Source organism: Pristiophorus japonicus, chromosome 11 (genome assembly GCF_044704955.1).
Source record: "Pristiophorus japonicus isolate sPriJap1 chromosome 11, sPriJap1.hap1, whole genome shotgun sequence".
NCBI lineage: Eukaryota > Metazoa > Chordata > Chondrichthyes > Pristiophoridae > Pristiophorus > Pristiophorus japonicus.
Window position 1 is genome coordinate 34,469,763 of NC_091987.1, and position 26,558 is coordinate 34,496,320.

The 26,558-nt window shown below is 49.2% G+C and overlaps 1 protein-coding gene across 5 annotated transcripts in view; it reads left to right on the forward strand.

The window, feature by feature from the left end:
- Positions 1-26,558, forward strand: part of LOC139276009 (cilia- and flagella-associated protein 47-like) — a 1,107,008-nt gene that overhangs the window by 768,195 nt on the left and 312,255 nt on the right. The gene's annotated exons all lie outside the window — the stretch shown is intronic.

The following is a 26,558-nucleotide window of genomic DNA, read 5'->3' on the forward strand; positions in this document are numbered from 1 at the left end:
TACTTGCATTACCACAGTAGTCCACTCGGTGGAGCTCTCTATTACACTTCTCCCTTCTTAAGGAAGAAGTAATCATAACAAAATAATCATTATACATAACTTGCATGGTAAACGCAACAAAAGATATGGACTTATTTTTCCATATTTACAAATCAAACTTAACCACTGGGCTTCTGTTTCGAAGAGATTCTCTTCGCTCTCGAACAGAACTTTACAAACTTGTTTTAGGTCTTAGACTCATTTTAGGCTGAGCTTGAGGAGAGCTTTTTCTCTAAGGGCAACCCTTGATCTACATTTGGACTCTCTTCAACTTCAGACTGTCTGTCTGCCTGACTCAGACTCAGACTTAAATTCTAACCTTCTCTTGCACTTGTTTCTCGTACATCTGATGTAGAATCTGCTACTGGTACTTTACTTGTAACAAGACTATTTGACTTATCAGAAATAATTGAATCATTTCAACTTTCAACTCCTTGCACATCTGCAGGTAAAATTTGATCAATGTGAACAAACCGTATCTTTCCATGATCAAACATCTTGACCAAATATGTGCGAGGGCCACACATCTTCACTATTCTTCCTGGTAACCACTTTAACCATTTATGGTTCTTCACTCTAAACTTCTGATCCAATTTCACACTTCTCTCTCTTATTCTACCTCTATCATAATTCTCTTTCTGTCTTAATTGTTTCTCTTCTACTGATTGTGCCACGTTCGGCTTCAACAACGAGAACCTGGTTCGTGGCTGTCGTTTGAGAAACAACTCTGCTGGTGTTCTACCAATAGTTGTATGAGAAGTACTTTGATAAGTAATCAGAAAATTTGCTAGTTTGTAATCCAACGACAACTGCCGTTTCTTTTGATTTGGATCCAACATTTGCTTGATGACATCATCTTTCAATGCAAATTTTGTTTTCACGTGAAAAATCTCATTCCAATCCAGCTTCAGTGATCCCAACCAATCTCTACCTATCAAGGCAGGCTTGTCTCCTGCCACTACAATGAGAGGCAAACTCTGAAACTGATCCTTGTATTTCACCGGTACGGTGATACGTCCTACCACAGGGATTTGCTTTCCTGAGAAAGCTTGCAGCTCTATCTTCAATTTCTCCAATGGAAAATCATGCAGCTTGTCGAGATATAATGATTCTGGTACTATGCTCACGGATGCACCAGTGTCAATTTCCATGGGTATCGTAGTTCCTGCAATATCTACTTCAATGACGATACTTCACGAATCGCTGTTAGGTACCCTCGTGCTCCTGATGACGTGTATCTCCAGAACCTCCTCGTCCTGTTGCTTCTCTTCAATGCTATGTTGTGTCTGGCGATTTCTACTTCTAGAATTGAAAGTCAGTTTGCTCTTTAGCCGGCATGTCTTTGCTAGATGCCCTGTTTTCTTACAGCAGAAATGCTCTGCCTTCTCATATGGACAGCTTTGAGCAATGTATTATCCCAGGAACTGATAGCATGACTTCAATGTATTTAAAAATTGCTACTATTAATGTGCGTAGCGTAAAATCTACTGCGTGATGTGTTTCCACCTTGGGGTACCAAGGTCAAAGCGGACCTGCTGTTCTTGCAGGAGTGCGGTCTGCTGCACTTCAGCAGTTACCGGCAGTGGTCACGATGGTGGGCCCATGGACCATCCATATGGTCAGGAGGCAACGACTGCCGGTCTTCCGGCCTAGGCATTCTGCTGTGGGGAGGCCACTTCACCATCACCGAAGTTAAGGAGGTGGTGGGCGGCCGCCTCCTCGTAGTAGACGTAATGTACAAAAACTCCCCTCTCAGGTTAATTAATGTATACGCCCCGGCTCACAAGAACGAGAGGCTGACCCTCTTCCAGCAGCTCCCACTGCTACTGGCAACGTCCAGGCCGGTCATTCTGGGCGGTGACTTCAACTGCATCATTGATGCGGCTGGAAGGTCCAGCAGAGCCGACAGCAAACTGGACGCCACGTCCAAACTTGAGACAATCACTATCACTAGGGAGGTAGTGCTGGACAGGCTAATGGGACTCAAGGTAGACAAGTCCCCTGGTCCTGATGAAATGCATCCCAGGGTATTAAAAGAGATGGCGGAAGTTATAGCAGATGCATTCGTTATAATCTACCAAAATTCTCTGGACTCTGGGGAGGTACCAGTGGATTGGAAAGCAGCTAATGTAACGCCTCTGTTTAAAAAAGGGGGCAGACAAAAGGCAGGTAACTATAGGCCGGTTAGTTTAACATCTGTAGTGGGGAAAATGCTTGAAGCTATCATTAAGGAAGAAATAGCGGGACATCTAGATAGGGGTAGTGCAATCAAGCAGACGCAACATGGATTCATGAAGGGGAAATCATGTTTAACTAACTTACTGGAATTCTTTGAGGATATAACGAGCATGGTGGATAGAGGTGTACCGATGGATGTGGTGTATTTAGATTTCCAAAAGGCATTCGATAAGGTGCCACACAAAAGGTTACTGCAGAAGATAAAGGTAAGCGGAGTCAGTGGAAATGTATTAGCATGGATAGAGAATTGGCTAGCTAACAGAAAGCAGAGAGTTGGGATAAATGGGTCCTTTTCAGGTTTGAAATCGGTGGTTAGTGGTGTGCTACAGGTATCGGTGCTGGGACCACAACTGTTTACAATATACATAGATGACCTGGAGGAGGGGACAGAGTGTAACAAAATTTGCAGATGACACAAAGATTAGTGGGAAAGCGGGTTGTGTAGAGGACATAGAGAGGCTGCAAAGAGATTTAGATAGGTGAAGCGAATGGGCTAAGGTTTGGCAGATGGAATACAATGTCGGAAAATGTGAGGTCATCCACCTTGGAAAAAAAAAACAGTAAAAGGGAATATTATTTGAATGGGAAGAAATTACAACATGCTGCGGTGCAGAGGGACCTGGGGGTCCTTGTGCATGAATCCCAAAAAGTTAGTTTGCAGGTGCAGCAGGTAATCAGGAAGGCGAATGGAATGTTGGCCTTCATTGCGAGAGGGATGGAGTACAAAAGCAGGGAGGTCCTGCTGCAACTGTATAGGGTATTGGTGAGGCCGCACCTGGAGTACTGCGTACAGTTTTGGTCACCTTACTTAAGGAAGGATATACTAGCTTTGGAGGGGGTACAGAGACACTTCACTAGGCTGATTCCGGAGATGAGGGGGTTACCTTATGATGATAGATTGAGTAGACTGGGTCTTTACTCCTTGGGGTTCAGAAGGATGAGGGGTGATCTTATAGAAACATTTAAAATCATGAAAGGGATAGACAAGATAGAGGCAGAGAGGTTGTTTCCACTAGTCGGGGAGACTAGAACTCAGGGGCTCAGCCTCAAAATACGAGGGAGCCAATTTAAAACCGAGTTGAGAAGGAATTTCTTCTCCCAGAGGGTTGTGAATCTGTGGAATTCTCTGCCCAGGGAAGCGGTTGAGGCTAGCTCATTGAATGTATTCAAATCACAGATAGATAAATTTTTAACCAATAAGGGAATTAAGGGTTATGGGGAGCGGGCGGGTAAGTGGAGCTGAGTCCACGGCCAGATCAGCCATGATCTTTTTGAATGGCGGAGCAGGCTCGAGGGGCTAGATGGCCTACTCCTGTTCCTAATTCTTATGTTCTTATGTTAACTCCTGATGGATGCGGTAAAAGATGGCAAGCTGTGCGACGTCTTCAGCAACCCTGCAGACGGAGCACCGCTCAGATACACCTGGTCGAGACCAGATGGGTCCGTCCGTTACAGAATAGACTTCCTGTTTGTGTCCCACACACTCAAGGTCAGATCCACCGACGTCACGCCGGTGTTCTTCTCTGACCACTGCCTCCTACTGGCTGACTGTCACCCATAGGAAAACCAGAAAGTTGGCAGAGGGATATGGAAGCTGAACGTGAAACTGTTGACTCCGGAAAACGTTGAGGAACTCAAGAGGGATTACAAAGGTTGGAGAACCGTAAAACCCCTCTGCGATTCCCTGATGCACTGGTGGGAAACAATCAAGAGGAACATCAAGAGGTTCTTCATCCTCAAAGGTGTTCAGGAGACGAGAGGGAGACAGAGGGAATTGTCCCAACTCCAGATGAATATGCAAAACCTGCTCCTGCTGCAGTCGATGGGGGTCGATGTCGCGGAGGAACTCGAAGAGGTGAAGGGCCAGCAAGCCTCACTCTTTGCCTCAGAGTCCTCCAAGATCATCTTCCGCTCCAGAGTCCGCTCCGTCGAGCAGGATGAGACGTGTTCGCGTTTCTTCTTCCAAAAGGTACACAGGGGGAGCTCTGTGATCACCAGCCTAAAGGAAGAAGACTGTTCTGTGACGTCTTCACAGCCTGACATGCAGAGGATCAGCAAATCCTTCTATGCCGGGCTGTACGACGTCAAGCCCACAGATCGCGCGGCCTCCCAGTCTTTCCTGTTGTCTATTTCGGAGGTCTTAGACGACAGCGAGCGGGAGAGTCTGGACCACCCGCTAACTCTGGACGAGCTGACAAAGGCCGTCTGATCCTTCGAGATGAGTAAAACTCCCGGAAGCGACGGCTTACCGGTCGAGTTGTATTCAGCTCTGTGGGACTGGATGGGCCCAGACCTGCTGGAAGTGTACGAGGGTATGGTTCTTGCCGGCAGCATGTCAGAATCGATGAGGAAAGGCATCATCACTCTCATCTACAAGTAGAAGGGGGAGAGGGAGGAAATCAAAAACTGGCGGCCCATTTCGCTGCTCAATGTGGACTACAAGATCCTGTCAAAGGTCATCGCCAACAGGTTCAAGTCTGCTCTTGAGCTGGTGATTCACCCGGACCAGACCTGCGCTGTCCCAGACAGGAAGATCTCTGATAGCCTCGCGCTACTCAGGGATACGATCGTCTACGTGCGGGACAGGAGGGTGGACACCTGCTTAATCAGCATAGACCAGGAGAAAGTCTTTGATAGGATATCGCACACGTACCTGATGGATGTGCTCTCAAAATGGGGTTTGGGAAGGGTATCCGCAATTGGGTCCAACTGCTCTACACAGACATCAGTAGCGCAGTTCAAATCAACGGATGGAAAACTGAAAGCTTTCCAATCAGATCTGGAGTCAGGCAAGGCTGTCCTCTCTCCTCTGTCTTGTTTGTGTGTTGTATTGAGCCCTTTGCCGAGTCCATCAGGAAGGATGCGGGCATTAGAGGGGTGACGATCCCAGGCAGCAGAGGCGCTCAGGTCAAGACCTCCCTGTACATGGACGACGTCGCCGTCTTTTGCTCGGATCCACAGTCGATCCGCAGATTGCTCGCAATCTGCGACCAGTTTGAACTGGCCTCGGGAGCAAAGGTCAATTGCAGCAAAAGCGAGGCCATGCTCTTTGGCAACTGGACCGACCAATCCTTTATTCCCTTCACTGTTAAACCAGATTACCTGAAGGTGTTGGGAATATGGTTCGGAGCGGACAGGGCGTGCGCCAAAAACTGGGAAGAGCATATCGCCAAAGTGAAGCAAAAACTGGGATGGTGGAAGCTGCGCTCCCTCTCCATGGCAGGAAAGAACCTGGTCATCAGGAGTGAGGTGCTCTCGGGGTTGCTACACGTGGCACAGGTCTGGCCCATCTCTCGCTCCTGTGTCGCAGCAGTTACCGGGCCGTCTTCCACTTTGGAACGTGTCCGCAGAGACACAATGTACAATGTACAAATCTCTGGACAGTGGAGGAAAGGATGTTCCGAACGTGGCCCTCATCCTGATGGCCACCTTTGTATGCAGCTGCATCAAGCTGTGCACAGACTCCCGGTACGCAAACACCAAGTGTCACTACGTGCTGAGGTTCTACCTGTCCCCGGCGTTGCGAAGGATGGGCCTGGCCACGCTGCTGCGAAACGCCCCCACCAGCTGGACCATGCCTGCCCACCTGTCCTTCATGGAAAAGTTTTTCACAAAAAACCCCTTTGACCACAAGGCCATAAAACAGTGGTCAGCACGTAACGTCCTGGACGCCCTACGAAAGAAGGAGAGGGTGGACCCTGTCAGGTGGTTCCCTGAGCGGACTGTCGAACTCATTTGGCAGAATGTCTCATCGCCAGAGCTGTCACACAAGCACCAAGATGTAGCTTGGTTGGCAGTGAGGAGGGCCTTACCCGTAAGAGCGTTCAGGCGCAGTCGACACCTCAGCAGCACGGCACGGTGCCCCCGAGTCGGCTGCGGGGCGGACGAGACTGTCACCCATCTCCTTCAGGATTACGCCTTCGCAAGGCAGGTTTGGAAAGAGATGCAATGGTTGCTGTCGAGGTTCATCCCAAGCAGCTCCGTAACACAGGACTCTGTGCTCTACGGTCTTGATACTGTCCATTGTGTGTTTTGCTGATACCAGGGTTTTTCTGTATAGCCGTTTTAAGAACTATTAAAATATTTATGTATCTGGGTCCTTGGTAAGTGGGCTTTTGTTAGACTGTTAATGTCTCCCTGGGGCCTGCCTCCCAGGTGGCTTAGCAGCCCTATAAAGATCCCATTTCCCTATGCAGACCCAGCATACAATTTAAAATGTCCAAACTCAATCTAAAAGACCCAAGTTTAGTCCAAAGGTGCCTAATAGTGAGATATTTTTGTCCACATTTTTCCTCCAAAAGTCTAACACAGTTCCCTTTTAAATTCCAGACACATGTCCATTGAGTAGGGGGTCCCGGAATTTTGTGAATCCTACAATTCTCTCGCTAGAGAGAATTAGCCGGAGCGAGCATGCAGCTTCGCCTGGGTAGCAGGCTTCCCAATGGTACAGGGTGCCATTGACTGCACACTTTGCTTTGCAGGTGGTGCATCTCAATTCGGAGATGTACCTCAACCAGAACTAATTCCACTCCCTTAATGTCCAGCTTGTGTTTGACCATACTCACCGCTGGAAGCAGTATGCTGTACTGCTGTAACACCATCTACTCGATGCACTGCAGCAACGTGCCAAGGCTTCTTCGACATTAATTCTCAAACCCCCGACCTCTACCAACTAGAAGGACAAGGGCAGCAGCTGCATGGGAATATTGTCACCTGCAAGTTCCCCTCCAAGTCACACACCATCCAGATTTGGAAATATATTGCTGTTCCTTCATCGTCGCTGGGTCAAATCTCCTGGAACTCCCTCCCTAACAGCACTGTGGGAATATCTTCACCTTACGGACTGCAGCGGCTCAAGAAGGCGGCTCACCACCACCTTCTCAAGCGCAATTCATGATGGGCAATAAATCCTGGCCTTGCCAGCAACGTCCACATATTATGAATGAATTTTTTAAAAATCCACTTTCCTTTTAAAAGTTATTATTGAATCTGCTTCCACCACCCTTTCAGGTCGTGCATTCCAGATCATAACAACTCGCTGCATAAAAAAATGTTCTCATGTTGTCTCTGGTTCTTTTGCCAATCATTTTAAATCTGGCCCTCTGGTTAATGACCCTTCTGCCACTGGAAAAAGTTTCTCCTTATTGACTCTATCAAAACTGTTCATGATTTTGAACACCTCTGTTAATTCTCCTCTTAACCTTCTCTGCTCTAAGGAGAACAACGCCAGTTTATCTGGTCTCTCCATATAATTGAAATCCCGCATCCTTGGTACCATTCTAGTAAATCTTGTCTGCACCCTCTCTAACATCCTTCCTAAAATGTGGTGCACAGAATTGGACATAATACTTGAGGTGAGGCCTAATTAGCAATTTATAAATGCTGAGCATAACTTCCTTGCTTTTGTACTCTACGCCTCTGTTTATAAAGCCAAGGATCCGATATGCTTTTTTCACAGCCTTCTCAACTTGTCCTGCCACTGTCAAAGATTTGTATTTCTACACCCCCAACAGGTCTCTCTGTTCCTGCACCCCCTTTAAAATTGTACCATTTAGTTTATATTGCTTCTCCTCATTCTTTCTATTAAAATGCATCACTTCACACTTTGTTAAATTACATCTGCCATGTGTCTGCCTATTTCACCAGTCTGCCTATGTCCTCCTGAAGTCTGTTACTACATTTCCTAGTTTCATGTCCTCTGAAATTATGCTTTATATACCCAGGCCCTGGTTATTAATATATATCACAAAGAGCAGTGGTCCTAATACCAACCCCTGTGGGACACTATTGTATACTTCCCTCCAGTCAAAAACACTACTCTTGCTTTCTGTCTCTTAGTCAATTTTGTATCTTTGAAGGTGGTAGGACAAGATGAGAAGGCTTTAATTTTGCTAACAGGCCTATTATGTGATACTTTATCAAACACCTTTTGAAGGTCCATATATACATCAACCAAAGCCATAGAAACATAGAAATCTACAGTGCAGAAGGAGGCCATTTCGGCCCATCGTGTCCATGCTGGCTGACAAAGTGCCACATGGCCCTCGGTCAACAGCCCTGAAGGCTACATATAAATCTATAAACAATGAACAATAGCGGGAAGGGAAAGAGCACCCAGCCCAACCAGTCCGCCCCACACAACTGCGACACCCCTTGCACCGAAACATTCTACACTCCACCCCAACTGGAGCCATGTGATCTCCTGGGAGAGGCAAAAAACAAATAAAAACCCAGGCCAATTGGGGAAAAAATTCTGGGAAAATTCCTCTCCGACCCATCCAGGCAATCAAAACTAGTCCAGAAGATCTCTCTGGCCGTATTCGATTCCCTGCAGTACTTACCGTCGTATCTGCGCCAGCCAACAAGAAGTTATCCAGTCTAATCCCACTTACCAGCTCTAGGTCCATAACCCTGCAGTTTACGGCACTTCAAGTGCCCATCCAAGCACCTTTTAAATGTGGTGAGGATTTCTGCATCCACCGGGCAGTGAGTTCCAGACCCCCACAACCCTCTGCTTGAAGAAGCCTCCCCTCAAATCCCCTCTGAACCTTCCACACCACCTTAAAACTATGACCCCCTCGTAAATGACCCCTCCACCAAGGGAAATAGACTCTTGCTATCCACTATATCCAGGCCCCTCAAAGTTTTACACACCACAATGAGGTCTCCTCTCAGCCTCCTCTGTTCCAATTAGAACAAACCCAGCCTATCCAATCTGTCCTCATAGCTAAGATTCTCCATTCCAGGCAGCATCCTAGTAAATCTCCTCTGCACCCTCTAGTGCAATCACGTCCTTCCTATAATACGGTGACCAGAACTGCACGCAGTACTCCAGCTGTGGCCTAACTAGAGTATTATACAATTTAAACATAACCTTCCTGCTCTTGTATTCTATGCCTCGGCCAATAAAGGCACCTTATCCACCTGGCCTGCTATTTTCAGGGATCTGTGGACAAGCACTCCAAGATCCCTTTGTTCATCTACACTTTTAAATGGCCTACCGCTTAACGTGTATACCCGTTCCTATTAGCCCTCCCAAAGTGCATTTCTCACACTTCTCCAAATTAAATTCAATTTGCCATTGCTCTGTCCACCTGACCAGTAGATTGATATCCTCCTGCAGTCCATGACTTTCCTCTTTATCCATCACACAGCCAGTTTTAGTGCCATCTTCAAACTTAATCATACTCCCTATATTCAAATCTAGATCATTGATGTATACCCAAATCTAGATCATTGATGTATACCACAAAAAGCAAGGGACCCAGTATTGAGCCCTGCGGAAACCCCACTGGAAACATCCTTCCAGTCACAAAAACATCTATCAACCATTATCCTTTGCTTCCTACCTCTGAGCCAATTTTGGATCCAACTTGCCACTTTGCCCTAAATCCCATGGACTTTAACCTTCATGCCCAGTCTACCATGTGGGACCTTATCAAAAGCTTTGCTAAAGTCTATATACACTACATCATACACACTACTCTCATCGACCCTCCTGGTTACCTCCTCAAAAAATTCAATCGCGTTAGTCAAACACGATCTTCCCTTAACAAATCCATGCTGACTGTTCCTAATTAATCCTTGCCTTTCCAAATATAGATTTATCCTGTCTTTCAGGATTTTTTCCAATAATTTTCCCACCACTGAGGTTAGGCTGACAGGCCTGTAATTACTCGGTCTATCCCTTTCTCCCTTTTTAAACAAGGGTACCACAATAGCAGTCCTCCAGTCTTCCGGCATCATGCCCAAATCCAAAGAGGACTGGAAAATGATGGTCAAGGCCTCTGCTATTTCCTCTTTTATTTTGCTCAACAGCCTGGGATGCATTTCATCCAGGCCTGGGGACTTATCCACTTTCAAAGCTGCTAAACCCCTTAATACCTCCTCTCTCACTATGTTTATTTCATCCAGAAATTCACACTCCTCGAAAGCAGTATCTGCATTGCCACTTTCCTTTGTGAAAACAGATGCAAAGTATTCACTAAGAACCTTACCAAAATCTTCCGCCTCCATACAGAGATTACCCTCATGGCCTCTAATAGGCCCGACCCTTTCTTTAGTTATCCTCTTGCTCTTAATATATTTATAGAACATCTTTGGATTGTCCTTAATTTTACTTGCCAAGAATTGTTCATGCTCTCTCTTAGCATTCCTAATATCCTTTTTAATTTTATCTCTTAACTTTCTATATTCCTCCAAAAATTCTACAGTATTTAGCTGTCGTTTTATGACATAAGCTTCCCTTTTTTTAATCCTCCCCTGTAAGTCCCTAAACATCCAGGTGGCTCTAGAATCGTTAATCCCACCCTTTTTTTTTTAAGGGCACATGTTTGGCCTGAGCCCTCCAGATCTCCTCCTTGAATGCCTCCCACTGTTCCGACACTGATTTACCTACAAGTAGCTGTTTGGGCGTTTGGGCCTCCAGTGGCGTTCAGGCCTCTCCAGTGGCGACCAGGCGATCGGGCCCCCGGCGGCATCCAGATCTCTTCCCAGCGGTGACCGGATCCCCCTCTCCTCCACGATGGCGTTTGGGCCTCCTCCTCTTTCACCATGGTGGCTGGCCTTTCTCCCTCCTTCAGAGATGACTGGACCTCTACTTCCCCACAGTACTCCAGGTGTGGCCTAACCAGGGCTTTGTACAGCTGCAGAGGGATGGCAGCACCCATGGAACAATACCAAAGGAAGTAACTTACTATTAACTTTCATTTTAAACTTTTAAACAACTTGGGAAACTTTCAAACAACTTGGGAAAACTTTTAAAACTTCTGGAGAAACTTTAAAGAATTATTTTCTTTAAAAAAGTTTAACTAAGGAATTGAATACTGTACCCCAATCTAACTAGAAAATAGCTTGGTGTGTTTTATTAGCATCATTTTCAGCCATTTGAAATTGGATTACTCACGACGACTCCCGGCGAGCAGCTGAGCCTCCGACCAGGCGACCGGGTCATCACACCCTCCTCCTGTGGTGGGCCTACATTCCTCCAGCGGTGGGCTTTCATCCCTCCAGCAGCGGGCCTTTATCCCTCCATCACGGCTATGACTCTTCAACTCTTCCACTCCTTGCTGACCTCCCACCTGGAACTCCAGCAGACAACTGACCCTCCTAATGCCTGCCTCCAACCAAGCCTAGGACTACCCACCATCAAGGGGGCGACTCGGCGCAGAGCTTGCAGCCAACATCTCGCCATAGGCAATTAGGCTCATACAGCAGTGCCTGGTCTCTAGTCGTCTTGGACCCCCTTGCCACTGGACCAAGACCTTGTTCAGCTAATCCCGTGTGGTGGCTGGTGTGCAACAGTCACCCCACGTTAAAAGAACTCACGCACAGGCATCTTCCACTCCATTAACATGAAGTTCCGGACCTGGAACGACAGGACCCTCATGAACAACTCCAACAGCGACAGGCCAGAACGTTGCACCGCCATAGTTGCCCGGGAACTTAGATGCTTTGACATCGACATCGCTGCCCTAAGTGAGACCCGGCGGGCAGGGGAAGGCCAGCTCAAGGAACAAGGTGGAGGTTACACCTTTTTCTGGAAAGGGAAACCAGAGGAAGAACGCCACCTTCATGGAGTTGGCTTCGCCGTCAAAAATGAGCTGGTCGACCACCTCAAAGACTCCCCCTGCGGGGTTAACGAATGCCTCGTGACTCTTCGACTGACTCTATCCCGGAACCAATGCGCCACAGTCATCAGTGCGTATGCCCCAACACTCGATGTAATGGATGAGACCAAAGAGGGTTTTTATTCCAATCTCGAAACATCCCTGTCCCGCGTCCCCGCGGATGACAAACTGATCCTCCTAGGTGACTTCAACGCCAGGGTCGGCAAAGACACAGCCCTCTGGGGAGACGTGATTGGCAGAGAGGGGGTATGGAAAGCCAACTCCAGTGGTACCCTACTCCTGACAAAATGCCTAGAACATGAACTTCTTATCACCAACACCCTGTTCTGCCAGAGGGACAAATATAAGGCATCGTGGCAACACCCTCACTCCAAACACTGGCACCTGCTTGACTATCTCATCATCCGAGCCAGAGATTGCAAGGATGTGTGCATCACCCGGGCTATAAGAACATAAGAACATAAGAATTAGGAACAGGAGTAGGCCATCTAGCCCCTCGAGCCTGCTCCGCCACTCAACAGGAGCGGACGACTGCTGGACGGACCATTGCCTAATCCGATCCATTATCGATATCAATATAGCCCCAAAGTGGGGGGGACAGCAGAAGCAAAAAATTCAATGCCGGGGCACTTAAAGACCCAGTTAAGATAGCCCTATAAAGTCAGTGCCTCACAGCTAACCTGGCATGCCTTGATGACCCTGAGATGCAGAATGCCCACAGCGCTTGCCCTCCAGGCCTCCATAACCAATGCCTACAAAGAGACACTTGGTCACTCAACCAGAAAACACCAGGACTGGTTTGATGAGAATGATCAGGAGATCCAAGAACTAATAGATCGCAAGTGTAGAGCATTTTTGAGCCTCAAGCAACAACCTAACTCGGGAGCAGCAAAGCAACATTACAGGCAGCTCAAGGCTGAGATCCAACAAAAAACCCAGGACCTAAAGAACATTGTGCTGGATGGAGAAAGCACAGGAGATACAACAACTGGCCGACAGCCATGATGTGCGAGGATTCTTCATAGCAGTCAAGGCCACCTATGGCCCAAACTCCCAAGCCCCACCCCACTCCTGGCCAAGAACGGGGAAACACTCATCAAGGACATCGAGGCAGTCGGGGCCTGCTGGAAGGAGCACTTCGAAGATCTCCTCAATCGAGACTCTGCCTTTGACTCGAGTGTTCTCGACTCCATCCCTTAGCATGCGACCCGCCACCACCTCAGTGAAACCCTAACGTTGCACGAGGTAGGAAAAGCCATAAGACAGCTCAAGAATAACAAGGCAATGGGTACGGATGGAATTCCTGCTGAGGAGCTAAAGTATGTTGGCACGGATACATGACCTCATCTCTCTCATCTGGAGGGAGAAGAGCATGCCGGGAGATCTCAGAGATGCAGTGATTGTGACCTTCTTTAAAAAAGGGGACAATTCCAACTGCGGCAACCACAGAGGAATCTCCCTGCTATCAGCCACTTTGAAAGTTGTCGCGAGAGTTCTCCTTAACTGTCTTTTCCCTGTGGCCGAGGAGCTCCTCCCGGAGTCAAAGTGCGGATTTTGTCCCCGACGGGCACAACCGACATGATCTTTGCAGGGCGACAGCTGCAGCAAAAATGCAAGGAGCAGCGCCAGCCCTTATATATGGCCTTATTCGACCTTACAAAGGCCTTTGACACTGTCAACCGCGAGGGTCTATGGAGCATCCTTCTCCGTTTTGGATGCCCCCAAAAGTTCGTCAATATCCTTCGCCTGCTCCACGACGACATGCAGGCTGTGATCCTCACCAACGGATCCATTACAGACCCAATCCACGACCGGACCGGGGTTAAACAGGGCTGTGGCATCGCTCCAACCCTCTTCTCAATCTTCCTCGCTGCCATGCTCCACCTCACAGTCAACAAGCTCCCCCCTGGAGTGGAACTAAACTACAGAACCAGTGGGAAGCTGTTTAACCTTCGCCACTGTAAAGTCCTGTCCCCTCAGTACAGATTCACATGAGGCATGTAGTGAAGTCAAGGTCACTCTGGACCTGCACCTTTATTTCACAGCTCTGGAATGCTGCACTTGCCTGAGACCTGTCCTTATATACCTGTCTCTTGCAAGTGCACCCCTGGTGGTAAGGTATGCTGGTGGTTACAGATCATATCTTGTTACAGTCATGTATAGCATGTTGGGATACAGTTATATATAATAATGTAAGATACATGACATCACTCTCCCCCAAGGTCTTATTGTCTTTATAGGTTCAGTCTCTCAGGTGGTCTACGCTCTTGCGTGGAGCGTCTGAGTTGTGATTCAGTCGTTTGCCTTGGTGTCTGTTTTTCTTTGGGTGTGGTTGCTGGTATCTCGCCTGGGCTGTCTGTTTCGATTGGTGTGATTGTTGTTGACTCGCCTGGGCTGTCTGTTGGGATTGCCCTTTCCTCAGGTTGTTCCCTCTGTCTGTCCACCAGGTGTGGTGCGAGTTCCACATTGTAGTCTGCCTCTGGTTCCGCAGTGTTGTTGGTAAATCTGCTTTTGACTTGGTCTGCATGCCTCCGGCAGGTTTTGCCATTGTCCACTTGTACTACCAGTAGCCTGTTTCCTTCCTTGCCCGTTACTGTCCCTGCAAGCCGTTTGGGACCCCTGCCATAGTTTAGTACAAACACTTTGTCCCCTATCTCATTCCATCTCCCCCTCGAATTTCTGTCATGGTATTCAGTCAGCTTACGGCGCTTTGCCTCAACGATTTCGCGAGCCGTCATGGGCGAACCTATGGACTCAAAGGCATTGATTGCCATGACTATCTCACAGTCCTGTTCGTCAGACCCTTCCATGGTCGCCAGGGGTAGCCTGCTGAGCGCGTCAGCACAGTTGTCTGTGCCTGGTCTGTGCCTTACGGTATAGTCGTAGCACACCAGCATGAGTGCCCACCATTGAATTCGCGCCAAGGCGTTGGCGTTTATTGCCTTGCTCTCGGATAGGAGGGACGTGAGGGGCTTGTGGTCGGTTTCTAATGCGAACTTGCCCCCGAAAAGGTATTGGTGCATCTTTTTGACACCGTACATGCACGCGTGCGCCTCCTTCTCTACCATTCCGTACCTGCGCTCCGCCCGCGAAAGTGACCTGGAGGCATAAGGTATGGGTTGTAATTTGCCCGCACTATTGACATGTTGCAAAACGCACCCGATCCCATATGCTGACGCATGGCATGTGAGAACTAGTTTTTTACCTGGGTCAAAGAAAGTCAAAACACTGTTGGAACACAGAAGGTTGCGTACCTTATTGAAGGCGCGTTCCTGGGCGTCACCCCAAAACCAATCACACCCCTTCCTGAGTAGCACGTGGAGAGGCTCCAGCAGCGTGCTTAAGTTCTGCATAAAGTTCCCAAAGTAATTGAGTAACCCGAGAAAGGCGCGCAGTTGTGAGACATTCCAGGGCCTGGATGCCAGGCGAATTGCTTCTGTTTTGGACTCTGTTGGGCTGATTCCATCAGCGGCAATCCTTCTGCCCAAAAATTCACCCTCGGGTGCGAGAAACAGGCACTTGGATTTCTTGACTCGTAGGCCTACCCGATCCAATCGCTTTAGTACTTCCTCCAAATTACGGAGGTGGAAGTCGGTGTCCCTGCCCGTGATAAGTATGTCGTCTTGAAATACAACCGTCCCCGGGATGGACTAGAGCAGACTCTCCATGTTGCGCTGGAATATGGCAGCTGCCGACCTGATGCCGAATGGGCATCGATTGTACATGAAAAGGCCTCGATGTGTGTTGATGGTGGTGAGTAGCTTGGATTCCTCGGTCAATTCTTGCGTCATATACGCAGATGTGAAGTCTAATTTTGAAAATTGGCCCAAATGCCAATGTGGCAATTAAGTCCTCCGCTCTGGGCAGCGGGTACTGGTCCTGTAGGGAGACTCTGTTTATGGTAGATTTGTAGTCCCCACAGATTCGTACGGATCCAACAGGCTTCATGACTGGGACGATGGGACTTGCCCAGTCGCTAAATTCCACAGGTGATATAATGCCTTCCCGCAGAAGCCTGTCTAGTTCGTGTTCAATCTTTTCCCTCATCACATAGGGTACAGCTCTGACCTTGTGATGGACCGGTCTAGCATCCTGTGTGATGTAGATTTTGCCTTTGGCCCCTTCGAAAGTGCCCACACCTGGCTGAAAGAGATGTTCAAATCACTTTATAACTGTTGAGCAGGAGGTCCATTCCTCTAATGACATAGCATGGACATCATCCCATTTCCAGTTTAGTTTTGCCAGCCAGCTTCTCCCCAGCAGTACTGTGGGGTCTCTGGGGACAATCCACAGGGGAAGTCAGTTCACTGTCCCTTTGTGTGTGACAGAGAGCATGGCGCTGCCGAGAACTGGTATGATTTCTTTGGTATAGGTCCTTAGTTTGGTGTCGACCCTTGTGAGTTTTGGTCTGTCTCTTTTATGTGGCCACAGTTGTTCAAATTGTTGAGCACCCATGAGAGATTGACTCGCTCCCGTATCCAGCTCCATGTTGACAGATATCCCGTTGAGTAGGACCCTCATCATTATAGGAGGCATCCGGTCGTAGGAGCAGCGGCCATTGATCGCGTTGACCCGCTGTACACCGGTGTCGCGGGTACTGTCCCCACCATCTTCTGGTCCGCTTTCCGACCCATCCGATTCGTATACCAGCCGAGCTGCCGTTTTTTTGCACATGCGGGCCAAATGCCCTGTATATTCACAATTTCTGCAAACAGCCTGCTGAAATCGACATCCCCTTGACGAGTGCCCACCCCCACACCTCCAGCACAGACCTGTTCCATTATTCAAAGAGTTCCCAAAGAATGAGCTGCTTCTGGCCGATCTCTCTTGAGCTTCTCTCAGTTTGTAGTTGATTGCTCGCATTGTGGGTTGATGAGGTGTGAACAGCCGTTCCTGTGGCCCTTGATGGCTTCTGCCTGCTGTCGAGAGCCTGTTCTCCCAGTTTTGTCTGTGTGAGGGGGTAATAGCTTGTTCAGTGCTGTGAACTTCTTCTTCCGATATTTCGTTAGTTGTCGTACCTACATTGTAAATCAACCTCGTTTCTTCTTCCCCTACCAAGAATGTCTGTGCAACCAGTGCTGCTGCCTCTAAGGTCAGGTTCTTGGTCTCTATGAGCTTTCGGAATATGCCTGCATGGCCTATTCCTTCAATGAAAAAGTCTCTCAGCATTTCTCTCCTCAGTTCATCGGAGAACTCACATAAACTAGCCAACCTCCGAAGTTCCGCCACGAAGTCGAGTATGCTCTGGCCCACACAGCGTCTGTAGTTGTAGAACCTGTGTCTGGCCATGTGTAGGCTGCTCGCTGGCTTCAGGTGGTCTCTTACCAGTGTGCTCAATTCTTCAAACGACTTGTTTGCTGCTTTCTCGGGTGCCAATAGATCCTTTATTAAAGCGTTTTCATACCACAGCTGGTCAAGAGATGGGCTCTTCTCTTGTCTGCCTTATCGTCGCCTAACCAGTCTTTGGATACAAAGCTTTGCTGGAGCCTTTCTATAAAGTCCTCCCAATTGTCTCCCGCATTGTACTTTTCACCTGATCCGTTGTTCGCCATTCTGTGGATTCTGTAATCCCGTAACCCGTCGCCACTGTAAAGTCCAGATTCACACAAGTCATGTAGTGAAGTCAAGGTCACTCTGGACCTGCACCTTTATTTCACAGCTCTGGAATGCTGCACTTGCCTGAGACTTGTCCTTATATACCTGTCTCTTGCAAGTGCACCCCTGGTGGTAAGGTATGCTGGTGGTTACAGGTCATATCTTATTAGTCATGTATAGCATGTTGGGATACAGTTATATATAATAATGTAAGATACATGACAGCCACCTCCAGGCCAAGTCCAAGACAACCCCAACCTCTGTCATCGAGCTACAGTACGTGGACGTCTGCACCTGCGCATATTCAGAGGCTGAACTCCAGGATATAGTCGACATAGTTACTGAGGCATGCGCTAAACATCTGTAAGACAAAGGTCCTCCACCAGCCTGTCCTCGCCGCACAGCACTGCCCCCCAGTCATCAAGATCCATGTTGTGGCCCTGGACAACGTGGACCATTTCCCATACCTCAGGAGCCTCTTATCAGCAAAAGCAGACATTTATGAGGAGATTCAACACCGCCTCCAGTGCGCCAGTGCTGCCTTCGGCCGCCTGAGGAAAAGAGTGTTCGAAGACCAGGCCCTCAAATCTACCACCAAGCTCATGGTCTGCAGGGCTATAGTAATACCCGCCCTCCTGTATGGCACAGAGGCATGGACCATGTATGGTAGACACCTGAAGTCGCTGGAGAAATACCATCAACGATGCCTCCGCAAGATCCTACAAATCCCCTGGGAGGACAGACGCACCAATGTTAGCGTCCTTGACCAGGCCAACATCCCCAGCATTGAAGCAATGACCACACTTGATCAGCTCCGCTGGGCAGGTCACATTGTCTGCAAGCCAGACACGAGATTCCCAAAGCAAGCGCTCTACTCGGAACTCGTTCATGGCAAACGAGCCAAGGGTCGGCAGAGGAAACGTTACAAGGACATCCTCAAAGCCTCCCTGATAAAGTGCGGCATCCCCACCGACACCTGGGAGTCCCTGGCCAACGACTGCCCTGAGTGGAGGGCACTGAGCGCCTCGAGTCTTATCGCCGAGTGCATGCAGAAAACAAGCGCCAGCAGCGGAAGGAACGCGCAGCATATCTGTCCCACCTTCCCTTACCCTCAATGACTGCCTGTTCCACCTGTGACAGCGACTGTGGCTCTCGTATTGGACTGTTCAGCCATCTGGGGACTCATTTTTAGAGTGGAAGCAAGTCTTCCTCCATTCTGAGGGACTGCCTATGATGATGAGTAGCTGTTTCCAGTCCACTGTGGCCAAATCACTCCTCAACTTAGCAAAGTTAGCTTTTCCATAATTTGGGACTTTTATTCCTGGTCTATCCTTGTCCTTATCCATAACTAACTTGAATCTGACTGAATTATGGTCACTGGCACCCAAGTGCTCTCCCACTCATACCCCTTCCACTTGCCCAGCTTCATTCCCCAAAACTAAATCCAAAGTCGTGTTGGGCTTGTTACATACTGACTAAAAATGTTCTCCTGAATGCATTTTAAGAATTCTGCACTCTCTATACCCTTCACACTATATTTGTCCCAATCAATATGAGGATAGTTACTGCCCCATGGTTTTTGGACTTCACAGCAATTTGCCTACATATTTGTTCTTCTCCCTTCCTCCAACTGTTTAGGGCTCTATAATACACACCCAGCAGCGTGATCGCCCCTTTTTTATTTTTGAATTCGACCCATATGGCCTCATCTGATGATCCCTCTAACATATCATCCCTTCTCATCGCTGTAATAGTTTCTTTAATCAATACCGTGACACCGCCCCCTTTTTTACCCCCCTCCCTGTCTTGTGTAAAAATCCTGTAACCAGGAATATTGAGCTGCCAAACCTGCCCCCCTTTCAGCCATGTCTCTGTAATGGCTATAATGTCATACTCCCAAGTATCTACCTGTGCTCTTAGCCCATCCGCCTTATTCGCTATACTCCTTGCATTAAAGTATATACCATTTCGTACAGGAAGACCTCCTTGATTACTACTTACTAACCCTTGTTTCTTTTGTCTTACAGATTCGCTTTCTAAATTCTTGCTATCCATTTTCAGCTTTCCTTCCTTCCCTATTGAATTTGTTCTCAGGTTCCCATCCTCTTGTCAAGCTAGTTTAAACTCTCCCCAACAGCAATAGCAAAACTCCCCACGGGGATATTGGTCCTGCCGCTGGTTTGTACAGGTCCCATCTCCCCCAGAAGCGGTCCCAATGCCTCAGGAATTTAAAGCCTTCCCTCCTACACCAACTCTCCAGCAATGCGTTCAACCTCTCTATCCTTCTGTTCTTGTACTCGTTAGCACATGGCACCAGTAGTAGCCTGGAGATTACTACCTTTGAGATCCTACCCTTTAATTTTTTTTCCTAGCTCCCTAAATTCTGCCTGCAGGACCTCATCCCTCTTTCTACCTATGTCGTTGGTCCCAATATGGACCACGATCTCTAGCTCTCCCCCCAGAATGCCCTGTGTCCACACTGTGACATCCTTGACCCTGGCACCAGGGAGGCATCACACCATTCTGGAGTCACGTCTACGGCCGCAGAAACGTCTCTCTGTTCCCCTAACTATTGAATCCCCTATCACTACAGCTCTTTTATTCTTTGTCCATCCCCCCTGTGCAGCTGAGCCACCCATGGTGCCTTGGGCTTGGCTCTGGCTGCATTCCCCAGAGGCACCACCACCCTCACCGGTGCTCAGAAGAGAATATCCATTTGAAAGTGAGATGGATTCACGGGGGGACTCCTGCCCTACCTGCCTAGCGTTCTTATTCTGTCTGCATGCTTTTAAGCTGCGAGGTGACCACCTCCTGGAATGTACTGTCCATGTAGCTCTCAGCCTTGCGGATGCACAGTATTGACTCCAGCTGCCGCTCAAGCTCCGAAACGCGGTGTTCGAGTAGTTGAAGCTGGAGACACCTCCTGCACACATGGTTGTCTAGGCCGTGCACAACGTCCAGGACTTCCCAGATGCCGCAGGCTGTGCAGTCCATGGGAATGAGCTGTCCTGCCATCCGTCTAATTAAACTTACCTAATTTAAAATCAAATTAAAAAGAGAAAAAAGAGAGATACTTACCAATCAAACAGCCAACCACTTACCTGCCTGGATGAGGGCTGTGAGCTCCTCACCTCACCAGTAGTGAACTCCTTGCCTACCTCTGGCCCTCCTGCTCCTCTGACTCCTGAACTCACCGAGGTCGGGGCCGCTCTCGGACTGACCCAAACTCTCCCGCTCTCGGACTCTCCCAGACTCTCCCGCTCTCGGACTCTCCCAGACTCTCCCGCTCTCGGACTTTCCCAGACTCTCCTGCTCCCGATCTCTGCCGAACTCTCCCGCTCTCGGTCTCTGCCGGATTCTCCCGCTCTTGGACTCTCCCAACCCTAAAACTTCACAAGAATATTTCCCATTTGGTCCGTAATCAACCCCACGAAGCATACAAATTTACATATTGGTCAAGTATTTACATGTCTCTTTCTGTTTCTCTCATGATGCAGACTTTAAAAAATTCTCTTGTATCAGGCAGGCGGTGGATGGATAGACCCCCGTGGTGGGGCGACAGCGGTGAAGGTGGAGGCGGGAGAGGGTGGTGGTCATGGGAAAGCCAGGAAATCCAGCAAATCCAAAGCGAATCTGTACCAGAAAAAACTCAGGGACCCACTGAGCAGCTGGCAATGCTTCGCAGTATTTTAGTGGGGCTCTTAGGAACATTCCTGTTCCTCCTGCTGCCTCAAAAATATACGTAAACTATTTCAGTGGCTGTTTTATGAGTGGCCTCCAGAAGTCCCTTTAAAGCCTGGTATCAGTGAGTGGATTGTGTACAGCGCAAGCTCTGCCCAATATATTACAAATTGCAAATGGGGTCCTACAGCCGATGTAGGACCCCAATTTACACAGTCAAATGGGCTTCCACCTGTTCTGGGCAGGAACTCTGCCCGCCCAGTTACAGCCTCGCCTAAAAGTAGTATCGGATAGGCCTCGTGCGGTCAGTGGGTGGGTGTTTTTTTTTAATTTTCAACTGCCAGCTATCACATTTCCCAGATAAAGAGGGTGAACAGCAGCTGAAAATCAGTCTACTTACCATAGTTCCTGGTGATGCTAAACCAAGGGAATACCTAATGCAAAATCCAAATGTTGTGACCATAGTGGATAACATATAAAGTTCATCTCTGTGAGGCAATGCAAGTGAATCAAAAGACAAATAGATTAAAACAATGATTAAGTAAGGCAGTGAAAAGGCAACACAATGAAGCTCCAAAATGAATTGGGAGATAGATGAGAGAAACAGGAAATAAAACAGATAAGCCCACCCAAATAACAGTGAAGTTACTAAAGACAGTATTCAGGGCAAAGGGCTTCAGAATGTCTGGAAAAAATGGTTGGAAAATCATGCACAACCCATGCTTGAATTTTCAATGGGGCCGAAATTCAGTGCCGTCAGAAAGCTGGTGCACTTACCACCTTTTTCCCGTGATTACTGCCGCTATGGTTGCGGCGGACAATGGATCGATTTTCACCTTTTTGGGGGGAAAAAAATGTCTTATAGCACTAATTGCCCTTCTGAATTGATAGTTTGCAGCGGTGTGGGTAGGTTGGTAGGGACGCTATTCACGTGGGGAAATTCACCCTTATGGTGATTTCCAGCCAATGAGCCAGCTGCTCAAGGCCAGGGTTTGTAGCTAGGCCCTGAGGAGGGAAGGCCTTGCAGTGAAGGTCATGGCTGGTGCTGATGTGGGAAGGAGGGCAAGGTGATTTTCCGATGCGGAGCTGGAGACCCTCATTCAGGGTGTCGAAGGAAGGAGGCGAGTCCTGTATCCGGACTCAGGGAGACCAACTCGCCAAGTCTTCAGTAATGCCTGGAGGGAGATCTCAGTAGAGGTGTTGGGGACCTCCATCTATAATCGGATGGTGACTCAATGCAGGAAAAGGCTGAATGACATTCATTTGATGAAAGTGAGTACCTGTTCCACCAACTGCTCACTTTCCAACTGTGAGCCTCTCCTTCATCCTTCTCTTATTTCCCACCTTCACTCTTTAGTCTCTGAAGCAGCATTTCATTGCTGACACCTATATACATTGGTTGGTGCTACAAACCAACCATTCTTTGTCTTGCAGGCCAAAGTAGCTCATAATCGCATGGAGCTAAAGAGGACGGGTGATGGCGAGGCCAACATTCAAATCCTCACACCGTTGGAGGCGAGGGTCTAGGCGCTCGTCGGCAGACATGGTGCTTTCCCTGTAGCCCACAGCACTGCCAATGCCGATGTGGGTAAGTGAAGGCCCGTCTTTAGTGCTATCTGCCCCTGAATGCTCCAGCTCCTACTGTGTCTTTCCCTCTGTAAGTGCGCTAGTTTCAGCCTCCATGCGTAAATTCCCCATCTCCCCTTCACGGCAGCCCTTCTCACATTTATGCTTGCAGATGAGCCCTCCCCATGGTATCCGGTGCTGGCGATGCCGATGTGGGCAGCATGGGTACGTGAAGGCCCTCCTTTAATGCTATCTCTTCTTGAAAGTGACAGCGCACGCTGTGACTTTCCTTCTGTAAGTGTGCTAGTTGCAGGTTCCATGCGTAAATCCTCTACCTCTCCCTCACAGCAGCTCTTCTCCCATTGATGCTTGCAGATGAGAGGCTGAGTGGCAGCCGAGGCGAGGCGGAGGATCCTCCTGAATCACCGTCGCGAGGCCTGGAGGAGACCCTTGCTGACAATGATAGAGGTCTACATCTTGGCAGCATTGATGAAACTGAGGGATCCAGCATTGTTGACCCTGAATCTCACTCCATTTTTTGGGGACCTGTTCCATGAGGAAGTGGAAAAGGAGAAACTGGTGACAGCACCACGTCACTGCTTCCACCCACATGCGCCAACTCAGATACTGCGAATACACGGTCCGACCTAGTTCACATAGTACAGGGGTCTGCACTGGGTGTTGCACCAGGGCCCAGCGGACTGCAGCCTGGTGATGGGGCTAGGCAACCTCAGGTGCCATCTCTCTGGGGGGGGGGGGGGGCGAGTCCGCACCGGAGTTCTGCTGAGGAGGACTCAGGCACGCCCATCGAAGTTGCGGCTTACGAGAAGGGTGGAGGCCATGCATTCCCAGATGTTGGGGGCACTGGCAAGGGTGCCAAAGAGGCTGTCGGAAGTGGTGAGGAGCGTGGAGGAGTCCGCCTCCCTCATTGTCGAAAGCTCTGTGCACTCCATGGAGCCCATCATTGCCAGTATGCAGGCAATGGTGGACTCCCAGTGAGACCGTGCAGATCCAGATGTGAGACCGCATTTTAGCACAGGCACAAGGGAATGAGCGTATCGGTGCTGGTTTGGAGAGGATGGGCGAGGCCCTGGAAGCTCAGAATGCTCTTATGCACTCTGTGCAACAGGCCGCGGAGCATGTAAGTTCTGCCATATCTGGTGGCTTTGAGACTGGCTGGTGTCATGCAGTTTCAGCTCGATACCAGCCGACACCACGGGCCATGGGGGACCTTCCGGTGTGGCGCCCATCACCGACCTGAGCTCCCTCAGATTGGTGGTGGTGGTATTGTGCTGCCCTCGGTGAGTAACTCAGGCTCCTTGGACCAGGATAGGGATGATGCGCTCCCTCAGAATCTCAGCGTTCCTGGCCCCAGACCTGTCACTCTGCCAGTGCCTCCACACATGGCCTTGCCCAAGCCAAGCCAGACTGAACCCTCCCTGGAGGGTGCTGGCCAGTCTGCAGTCAGGCCTTCCAGGCCCAAAGCTGGTCAAGGGCATCCGAAAAGGACATCTGCAGCTTCCACACAGGGAACACAGCAGCCTTCTCAGACCCATGAAGCAGCCACAGGGGAGACACTGAGACACAGTAATAGGATAGGCATGCGTAAGAGGGGTTATCTGGAAATGCACAAGGGTGGCAAATTATGTATATCTGTTACTTTTCTGCATGGTTTTTTGTTGTGTTAATTGCTTGGAGTGATTTTGATGATGTATTAAATCTTTATTTTTTGCATCTATATCTGGGCAGGTGTATAATGTGATGGTGGGCAAGTATGTATCAAGGCATTCATTGGGATGACCATGGAAAGTAGAAGCTGAAGGCTCATGTGGGGATGAAGTGAGCTGAATCTGGCAGCAATCAGATGTGTCTGCACTTCCCTTGCAGGGTTGGGATGGCGACGCCTCCTAGTCCTCCTCCTGCTGCTGTGCCTTCTCTTGCTGCTATGCCTCCTCTTCCTCCTGCTGCTGTGCCTCCTCCTGCGGTGGTATTGCTGGATTGACCTCCAGCTGCTGTCCCTTCATGACAACCAGGTTATGCAGCATGCTGCAGACGACCACAAAGATGGAGGCCTGTTCAGGCAAGTACTGCAGTACGCCACCAGAGCGGTCAAGGCAACGGAACCTTTGTTTCAGTATGCCAATGCAGTGCTCAATGGAGCACCTGGTGTCAGAATGAACGACGTTATAGGCATGCTCAGCTGCAGTCCTGGGGTTGCGAAGTGGAGTGAGCAGCCAAATGAACAGGGGATATCCCTTATCCCCAAGCAGCCACCCACAATGCTGGTTTGGCCCGGTGAAGAGGGCGGGCACACTGCTCTAGTGCAGGATGAAGGCATCATGACTGCTGCCTGAATACCTGGCATCAACTGCCAGGATCCTTCGCTGGTGGTCGCACACCAACTGCACATTGAGGGAGTGGTATCCCTTTCTATTGATGAATATTTTTGGATGGTGCTGTGACGCCCTCAGTCCGACGTGTGCAGTTGACTGCACCCTGGGGAACCCTGCAATCTGGACAAATCTGGCCTGGCGCTCCATCAGTTTCTCCCTGGTCATGGTGAAGGAGATATATTGGAGTCTTCTCTTGTATAGCGCATTGGTGACCTGCTGGATGGAGCGATGGGCGTAGAATTGCGAAATATTAGAGATGTCTGCACTTGCAGACTGGAACGAGCCAGTAGCGTAAAAGTTCAAAGCTATTGTCAGTTTTGTCTCTATGCTGAGAGCTGTCCTCAGCCTTGTGTGAGGCTCCTGATCTGGCCGGAGGACATTGCAGAGCTCGGTCAGGATGTCCTTCGTAAATCACAGCCTTCTCACACTGCTCGTTGCTGAGCTATGGGAAGGAGAACTGATGCTGGTAGACCCTTGGATGGTAGGGTCTCCTTGCCAGAGGTATGTGCTGTGCCCCTCCCATGTCAGCTGGCTGAGCGCCTTCTCCCTCTTCCTGCTGATGTTGCGGAGCCTCTGCAGACTGCTGCTGGCAATTCTCCTTGTCCATTATTTGGTGCGGGGCGGTCAGCGTATCTCACCCTCCTCCTCATGCCATCTTCGTCCTGGCCAGCCTCTCGACATTGAGGTCTGCGGCCATCTGCAGATCCTTCTACCTGTTGGGCAGCCATGGCTGCTGCCTCCCTTGCCCGCTGCTCCAGGACCCGTTGGTGATGGCGACGCCTCCTCCTGCGAGCCTCCCTGCTTCTGACAATGTGTAGCAGGCGTTCCCCTGCCAACACTGAGCCGAGCCCATTGTGGCTGCAGGCTCGACCCTCTCTTGGTGTCCTCTGTGGAGCAGAGAATTATGCCCACCAGACACGACTAATGAGAGAGAGAGGGAAAAAGGTTTGCTCACTCAGCAAAAGTTCTCACAAGGCTGCTGCCATTTTTTCACAGTTCCACAAAAATCCACGAACACCTTGCTCAACAACAACCCGATCGCAACACACCAGCTGACGGTCTCCAACAGTGCACCGACACAAAAAGCTGGTGGGGCACTGTCACGAACCAGCCAGCCATTTTATAGGTGGAAATAGGTTCGGGGGCGGCGCAGCAGCAGTACGTATTTTGATTGCGTCATTACTGCTGCCATCCCCATACAGCCACGGAAATTGGCCAATCGGGGCAGAAGTAGACAATGCCCCAAAATCTCCTGAGGTAAATTTTGGTCGCGGCGGCCAGTTGACGGCAAAGTGGCGGCCATTGGATTCCGCCACATGACTGCCGCAAACTTGCGTTAATGGGTCTTATCGGGACCCTGAATTTCGGCCCCAATATCTGTTCCCGGTTTCCCATTACCTCTTACTGTTCTTGAATT